Below are 9,812 nucleotides of genomic sequence, written 5' to 3'. Positions count from 1 at the left end.
CACTTATTATAAGTGTATCTTCATTTTCTGCAACTTCCTCAAAAGTTGTAGAAACAAAGGAGAAAAGTATGAGCTGGGACTTTGGTATGTAGGAAGTAACAAACTCTTTAGAATGATCATGATCCTGTTGAAATAATGCCATTATAATTAACCTATTCAATAAATACTCGTAGAGCTAAGGTCAGGGCCTGTATGTGTTTTGAGGGAAGTGGTTTGATACAAACAATTTAAATAGCAAAAATATTATCCAGAAATGCTGATTATAATTTGTTCCGTCTGTCTTGAAGGCATTTTTAAAAGAAATATCTTCTGTGGCCTGATACAATATTAGGTTTAAGCTTTTTCCATCAGTTGCAATGAATTACCTACCCAGTTGTGAATCTGATGGTTCTTCTGCAGAGATACATGTAGCTGGAAACCTCTATTTAAAGTGCACCTTTAAGCTGAGAACTCTTCGTTCTTGTTTTTCAATCCTAATGCTTAAAATATTAATAAATATTTTAAATCCTTAACAAATACGTAGTCTTCAGCTTTCATACTTCAAACAGTATGACTTAACAGAAACAAGATTTTGCAAGTACCTGTAAGTTTGCAGACTTTGGCCATGACAGCTTTATATCTTGGACGCACATTTCACTTCCTTCTTGTAAGTGCTACACTTAAATCCTCTAAAGTCCATTTTATCTCATCTATTTTTATAGCATATGAACATGACTGTCTATGATAATTTTAAAAATAAGCAGAATCTCTTTCAGTTCAATGCATCAAGGTTATTTTGGGCTAGCCTTCCTTTTGCCTGTTTTTCCTGTGTGTGTCTGTGCCATTGTCCTGTTTTAGTAATGTCTCTACAAAAGACACTGTTCTGTTTATACAGTCTTTCAAATCTCCGCACTGATATAACTGACTATGTTAAATATTAGGTAACAGAAAAGCCTGCTCTTACTGTTAGTCACATGTTAGATCACAGTTCCCAAAACTACAAGTTTTCCCTTCTCTGTACCATTTGAGCTGAAAATTTGGCCATATATATGATACGGATATTGAAGAGAGATTGGGGGAAGGAAGGGTTTCTACTGGAAAATTTTTATCCCGGGGTGCTTGAAGAGCTAGTTGTTATTTAGGGCTTGTTTGTTATAGGCACAACTCACATTACACAAAAATGTAAAAGTCTTCCAGGACACAGAGATATTCCTTTCTAAACATCTGATAAGTAGATGCAACACATACCCAGGTAATAATAAAATAATTACAATTGATAGGATGAACAGTGACTTTAGAATGCCAGTTGCTCATTAACTCCAAGCATTCTGTAGGAAGCCAGGCATGAATACATTTCCATAATGGTGCTCATTTCTTTTCACATTTTGATGCTGTGTTGCACCAAGTAGTTCCTCAGCTGGAAAACAAAGATATTTTTTTGTTTCCTACTCTTTGTTCCAGTAAAGTCATATACTCAAAAAGTCTTATGCATCATCTTGTCCTCCCTGTTTTCAGGAGCCTGAAAATATCATTTTATTTCCAGATGTATTTGTCTGTAATTCTTTTCCAGTGGTTCACAAGTATTTTATTTTGTGAGCTTTACTGAAGAGCACTGTCAGTGAAACAATTGTGTTTATTTTATTTAGACCTTATTTAGGTAAGGTCACTTTTGACTTGCTAGAGCAAAGACTGCCAGGTGAAGATTTAGTTGAGATTTCTTGAAGGGTGTGACAGTGAAGCCTGTTTGAGCTCTTGTCTTTTCCAGCACTACTTGGTTCTGCATTGCAGTCTCCTTTGGAGAAACCAAGTTTCTTTGAGACAGGCAGGGTTTTTTTCTCTTTTTGTGCAATTGGTTTAAGGGTATGTTCTGTTCCTGTCTGCAAACACAGCTCTGTGAGACTGTAATTTTCATTCTCTGATGTTGGACTGATCTGGAGGTGTTTAGCTTGTTGTGGTTTTTCTGTTGTATCTTCCCAGTATCTGTTTTCCAAAAGTATAATTTCTAAAAGTAACTTTATGATTGCTGGATACTTAGAATTTCTGTAACGGACTGCTGAAATGCTGAATTTCTGTTGTTTCCACTTTCCTTCAAATAGAGATTTCTGCTGAAACACTGAAAATAGCTGTTGTAATTGAGATATGCCATTATGAGACATGATCAAGTAGAGTGGTAGAAATATACTTAAAGTTATTGATTTATATGAACCCTCACAGAATTTATACTTAGTAACAAAACTGTATCTACTTGAATGCTGAAAATACTAGCTATGCTTTTAATTGTGAAACAATAGTTCACTATTTTCATGCTTTTCAGATTCAATGTAACTTGGCCAGCTGGTTATAGGCGCTTTCAAAAAGCGAAGATGTAGCTAGCTATAGATACATGTCTTCATGAATGTTTAGAAATGTAGCCATATGTATGGCACACTAAGTATTACCAGATTGTTTAAATTTCTGTAAGCAGCGCAGAAGAATTAGGGCTATATTTTCTATAATATCTATTAGTGTCACTGTTTTAAAAATAATAAATATATGACTATATTCATAACACAGGTTTGTCTTTTTATGTGAATGTTTTCGTAATGAGAAGAGTACAATCTATATATCTGAAATAACAGCAGGTTTGCCTCCCATGTGCTATTGGGTAGGAAGATGACACTTTGTAGACTAATAATTTTGGCAAAAGCTATTCTGTTGAGCAACATCACAGTCTATGGAAAGGCTACATGCTGTTACGGGATGGTGTTAATTGGCATATAACAACGAATGCATTATAAACATCTTACATTCTTTGGAAATACAGTCATGCTATGTGTTTGGTGGTGGATGTATTTAGAAGATTAAATAGACAAGCTTTGAAGAAGTTCAAAGTGGTTTTGGTTTGAACCACATCTAACAGTGATGTGTACTTTACCTAAATTAAATTAGCAACCATGAAAATAGTTTTTTCATCCTGCCTTCATTGAAAAGTCCTATTAGAATTATTTTTGAAATAGCATTTGTTCAGGGTTGTTTTTGGAGAAAGAGGGAAACATGCTAGCTATCTAGTAAAGATCATTATTTTCTTAACCAGTTCTATAAATCACTTTTTAAAGTCATATTGGTGTTGATCCTTTTCATTCCTCATGGCTCTTCTGCCAGGTAGGGTTAGTCTTCAGTGAAATCCGTGTTGTGCAAAATGGATCACATAGTGTGACTTCATACTTGCCTATTGCTCTGTACATGGACTTTTCATAACTCTGATTCTTATTATAGAAAAATATCATAAGTAGAAGCCATGTGTCCTGCATAGCTTTAATGTATTGTTATGCAGCATGTTAATGCTAGAAGCAAGGCCTTTATGGAATTATTATAAATAAGACCATATGCTTATATGAACATTTCTTGAGCTCTGACAATGGGGATTGCTTAATTCCATCAGTCATCAATGTGTCCCAAAACCTAGTATGTGCAAAATATATGTAACAGAGGATTAGAAAAACTTTAAAGGACATCCATGTGTGTGTAATGAAATAATTCTTGTTACAGTTTTGGGTGGAAGCTGTTGAATGAAAGTTGTCCTTTCATTCAGTCTAAATGAAGAAGCAGTTAATACCCTTTTGTTCGGCCATAGTAAAAATGGCCAGTATCCTGACCTCAGGCCTGGATAAGAATGAGCAGAAACTATTTAGGCTAAAGCCTTTTCTTGGAAAATGATAAAGCACATACAGGAACTAGGATCGACTGGAGAAAGGGGAGAAGGAAAAGGAAATGCAGCTAAATCAAAAGCAAAGAAGCCAAAGTCACAATGACCTTTGAGAAACAAAGGGAGAGGCAGTTTTGGGCTGAGTGCTTACTACAGTAAGGCAGGGAATTCCTTACTGGGGTTCAGGGAAACAGGAGTTTCCTGTTGTATATAAACAAGTTTATATTAAAGGCATTTGTGCTTCCATTATCAGTTTTTCTTCTCCAAGGGACTAATCTGAAATCTGCCAAATTTGTCTAACTACTTCATCCAAGAAGTGGGCAACAGTAACCTGAGTCAGACCCTGACCATCTAGTGACTAGGTATTCCAAGATGGTTTCCTACTAATAGCTCAGCTGATCTGGTCATCAAGAAGAGTAAGCCATAAGAAGACATTAAAAAATGACATTCAAGGGTATATTGCAAATGTGTGTGTCTACTTGTTGGCTTGCTTCCAGGATTAGCTGCTTAGACTGTGGAGTCAAAAGGAGCATTTGGATGATCTAACAGTTCCCACTGCAAAGTACAGATAATAAAACTGCAATTAGTAATCAGACATTAAGTCCATTTAGGAGGCTAACTATTTTGTAGTTAAAAGTTGCAACAGCAGGGAACTCCACACTCTCTAGGCTGCTCTGCACCTAATCATGTCAGTGAGGGGTGGGGAAAACAAGCCAGCCTTAATTTCCTAGCCTCATTTATCAACCATCAGAACTAGTTATAGTTTTCTCTTATAAACTGAAAAATGCTGACAGTATAAATGGGTGGATCAGACTTGCTATTCTGGTAAATGGTTACAATTCCATTGAAATTTATTAATTTCAGTGCCATTGAAATTGCCTGTAAATAACATTACACTGTTAAGGTTTTGGTATGCTATTTGGAAATGTGACCTTACATTTGGGTTCATGTAAATGATCAATTTTATTTGCATTTCTTCCTTCTCTTTGCTATCTCATTCCTGTAATTGCAATTGAGCCTGTCTATAAAAATATTTGAATGGTTAAGATGGTAATTTTCCAGCTTGAGGAAGACTTTATTTTAGTAAAATGAGTTCAAGTTGAGTGAAGTTGTCTTTATTTTTCATCCTATGCTAGTCAACACTCAGAATTTTAATACCTTGAAAAATAATCATACCAGAAGACTGAGAAAGTTTATGATTGACAGTAGAAACATGGTTGCAATACTGTCAGTTTCCTACAGAAACAAAGAATTTTTGAAAATATATTGCAGGTTGGCCTTTCAAGTCAGCTTTCCTGTCATCAACACAGATAACTTGACTGTCTTATTTCTGAGCTAATCCTGACATTTTTTCCCGCAGTCAAATAAGCCACATAGCTACTGCAAGTTCTCTTTGGCCTCACATAGACTAAATCTAACTCTGTAAGTTCTGACATAATAAAAGTTAAGGAGAGCATTCTCTGCCAGCATTATACTAGCTTAGAGGAAAGCACAAACACTTTTGCTAGCCAGGTTGCCAGCAAAGGAAATAGGAATTAAGATGCTTTTTGGAAACTCTGGAAAGCTATAATATTGAAGACCAAGAGGCTGATTTGTTAAAATAAGTGGGACATAAACCAAGTAATGAAGACATAAGACCAAGAAGTGCTGAATATGAAATGACTCAGTTACTTGTATTAGTTGTTTGTTGCTTCACTTGTGCAAACCTTTGGCTTCCATTTGCCTACCTCAGCATTTCAGTGTTGTTTTCCTTTTATACAGACTCCTTTAGGATCTGGGGCTTCATTAAAGTGGCAACCTTTTTCATTCGAAAACTTCAAACTGTACTTCAGTGATGTAGTGTTTTCAGTTTTCCCCTTCTACTACACTTTTTTCACCTCTGCAAGTTTTCAGAAATCTTGAGATAACCTGACAAAAAATGCCCAGATGCATATCAGTTTCTAAAGAAAAAATAAATCAACAGACGTCACCTATGTGGCATCTAAGTCTTTCAGAGGCAGCTTTCCCTAGATGTATAAAGACAGTTTAAGAGTCCCATCACATTTCATATTTTCTTTTTGACAGTCTCTTGTTCATATCATACAGTGAAGTAAATACTTTTGTGACCATGAAACCTGCAAACAAATGAAAGAGAGAATCAAGAATTCTGGAAGAAGAAGAGTTATACAGTAGTAGTAGTATAGAAGTGACTACGGTCCCAAGCTGTAAATTGTCAGAAATCTATTGCTAAAAGAGCATAATTGCAACAGTGAGAGTCTGGGCATAATTTTTCCAGCAAACCTTTCTTATTGTAGTTGTTACGTTTGGGGGGTTTAAAAGCCAATATTGATAAAGTTGGCATGAGTCTGACATTTGCTGCTTATTTTTTCTTATAAAATAGATCAACTACCCATGTCTATATAAGAGACAAATATTTTACAGACTGTGAGCCTGTACCCAGACCGGAAAATGAGCATGTCTTTTCATCTTCAGTGTATACAGGGATGTCTGGAACTGAAAGACACTGAAGAAAAGAGACAGTCACTAAGTAATTCCTGTCTTTCTATTGCTAAGATTCAGACAGCTTGGTCAGCAGTCAACACAAATAAATTCCAGAAGAGAATTATTATCAAGACACTCATGTCTTCCATTCAGCCCAAAACAACATGGAACACTGTTACTTCCAACATATATCTTCAGAAATGATGGGTAAAAGGAAACTAGAACCCTAGTGAAGATGCCAAGATGAGAATAACTATGTCATCTTTTCTTTTCAAATGTTAATTTTATTTAAAGATAAAGACTGTACTGTTTCAGATCTGTTATAATTCAGTTTTCTTTGGAAGGGATTAAGTAGAAAATATTTTTATATCTTTCTTTAGGTGATTATGGAATATTTCTTGATAGAAAGTGACCTATTTTTTTGGTTAACCTAATCTTCTGAGGCTTTTATTATGCACTTGGCACTGTGGTATCTTAAGACCACCTCGAAAAGTGACTAAGTTAGTTCCATAATTGGGTAGAAGTTTCTTCCTGACTCAGAAGCATTCTATTTGCTACAGTGCATACTGAAATATGCTGTTTTGTTTCCTGTAATGTGTTGCTTTGCCTAGGAAAAAATGCCAGTTGCCTGAAAAATGGCTTGTGGGACAGGATGTGCTCACCCAGGGTAGTACAGAAGTTGCAGTTGCTGACTACTTACTACAGCCTAGTTCACCATGGTTGCTTTTTAAAGTTTTACCACACTCTTTGCTTCGGTAATATCTTGTAGCACTAGTTAATATGGTGTGTATACAAATAAAGTATTTAAAATATTGGTAAGTGCATACTACTTGTTTTGACATTGCAGGGCATACTAATTGGGCCTTTTTTGAGCATTTGATAACTTATTAGACTGCTTTTGATCGACTTGTATCTGAATGTCCAAACCATGACTTTACCCAAAGGTCCATATGTAGCAGATTTTGCAGACCTAGGAGCAATGGAATCCTCTCTCCATGTTGGCTTCAGGGGGAGGATTGCATGTCCCTGGCCTAAACCATCACTACCATCATGTTGGCACTTCTGTGACCACTGCAAAAATACAAGTCATGAGCAAGCATGAAATACAGACCTGCATTTTAGGGGCTGAGGGATGTACTCAGTAATTTTTGACAGGGCCTGAGGGATGGATTAGAAAATCTGCTCATGTTACTACTTGTCTTATTTTCTATTTTTCTGGAATAGTCTCTTTGTATCTTTTTCTCCTCCCACACTGGCTCTTTAAATACAGTGAAAGCCTCTTTGCGTTTTTCTTTTGAATATTCCTAGAAAGCTTGGGAACCATTTTGGAGTCTTATGTTTCTCTACTCCTGACTTTTTTTTCTTGAGGTTCTTAACATTAAGAAAGATCCTATGACAGTCTCTAACTGCCTCTAAGGCATAGTTATATTTTTCTTTATTCTATTTCTACTGGATCATTTTTGGGGGATGAGATCACACACCTGCATGTAATATTGAAAGTGAAGATGCATAAGTGAGTTAGATATTAGCATTATAGCTTTAGTAGTATTCTGTATTTCCTTCTTAGCGCAACTTAATGTCTTATAATGATTTTTTAGGTACTGGCTGCATATTGAGCAAATGTCTTTATTCAGTTCTCCTTGATGAGTCCTTCATTTTTTTTTCAGCGGGATCGTATAACTAATTCAGAAGTTTAAATTGTTCTTTCCAATGTGCACTAGCTTGCAATTTTCTACATTCAATGTGATCGGGTCATCATATTATCCAATTGCTTTGTTATAATAGGTCCTTGTGGAGCTCTTCAGAATCATTAGCTCAAACATTCCTGAGCATTTTATCCCACAGCCTTTTCTGTCAATATAGTAACATGCAACACTTCAGCAGGAGTTAGGAGATCAATATGCTACTCCAATGGGAACGTCTTATGCAACCTAATAGAAATAAAATCAGTAGGCCTCCACGTACATTATTATTAAAAATGTATGTCTCTTATTAAAACATGACCTTTCTTTCTATGGGTTTTAAAATTGTGCCTAATATAATCCTTTATTCTTAGATGAACTTCAGTTGAACATTCAGAAGGATAAGACACCATGGAAAATTTATGTTTTTCTGAATGATATTGTGTAAGTCTCTTCATAAGAGACACAATCACAATCAACACTAAAATATACTAATGTGTTTGAACAAGAAAATGTACTTTCAAGGAGAAAATGTATGAGAAAATGTTCATATATTTTAGAAAGGACCTATTAATAGGCCCTAAAATAGAGATAAACAGATACAAAATATTCCTAGAATATGATAGTATTAAATGATCCCTGGCTTGGTAGATGCTTGATTCATTAGCAGTATATGTGTACCCTTGTATTTGACGTAACTTAAGGACAATATCAGATCCCATAGTGCTCTCAGGTTTTGATGGTTTTGTAGCTGTGGGTAGAAAAGTTTACTTTTAAAATTTTTACTTACTTGAACTTATCGGGCAATGCTTCTGTTCTCACTAAGCTTGTAACTAATAGAAAAAATATTCTGTTTTCAACTTTCAAATTAAACAGTTTTTTAAGGTGTTTGGGTTTTTTTCCCTAGGCAAATTTTTTCTTTCCATTGTACATTGAATCTGTTCTCTTTTTGTTGTTGCTTACCCCATGTTCCAATCTGTTTGCTGATTGATTCAGGAGAATATTAAAAACTTCTTAAACAAGTTCTTAAATTTCCTTGAAATTTAATTGTGTTGCTATATTCAGGGCAAATTATTCTAACATAAAAAATAAAATTCACTCAAAATCAAGGCTTTATTGAATACTTATTTTAAGTAAAGATTCCATTCAATTTACTTCTTTCTATGCAAGCCTATCTACAGTTTAATAAAGTTATCATCCATAACTTTATTAACATACTTCTCTGGGCATTTGCAGTCATAGGTAGGTACATGTGTCAGTAAGGCTATTGTTACTTTCCCTACTTGTGTGTCCAGTATTAGACTGGCAACAAAATTATATAACCGATTTTATTAATATTTTCATTGCTTAATTATACACAAAATAAAATTCCAGAGTGGTTTGTTTTATTTTTTCTACAGAGTCATGAACCTCTCATCACATCCATATTTATCAGTCACACTAGAAGATTAAACTGAAATGCTTGTGTGGTACATGTTGCATATGTAAAAAGGAATAGAAGAAGCTGGAAATCAAAATGGTGTTAATTGCTAATAAATGCAGGGTGTGCAGCTGGAGTGAAATTTTATTGTTGCAGTACTGTTTGTAGGTAGAGCCAAGACCCATGTTATTTAGATGTTGAACAGTACCTGCAAACTTGGTTGCCTTTATATATTCCTTCCATTTTCAGCGCTTCAAAATGTGGAAGTGGAAAATGAGAAATTCACACTGATGCCCTATCCTCTCTATCATCATTCTAGAGAAAGCAATAGCATGAAGCTATGGGAGAATACTGCATTTGACAGAATCTTGCTGTTCATATAAGCTATTCATTTGCCTCAAATACATGTGAGGAATCTTATGTGGAAAGGTTCTTTCTTCAAATGCTGGCTATCCCCTTACAAATAATATCAAGATGTAGACTGAGAAAAATATCGTTTTTCAGACTGTCAAGAAAAATGAGAATTTCACAGAGCACAAACACACTCCCTCTCAAAAATCCACAC

Source organism: Falco cherrug, chromosome 4 (genome assembly GCF_023634085.1).
Source record: "Falco cherrug isolate bFalChe1 chromosome 4, bFalChe1.pri, whole genome shotgun sequence".
NCBI lineage: Eukaryota > Metazoa > Chordata > Aves > Falconiformes > Falconidae > Falco > Falco cherrug.
The sequence above is the reverse complement of the archived record's forward strand: the minus strand, read 5'-3'. Positions refer to the sequence as shown.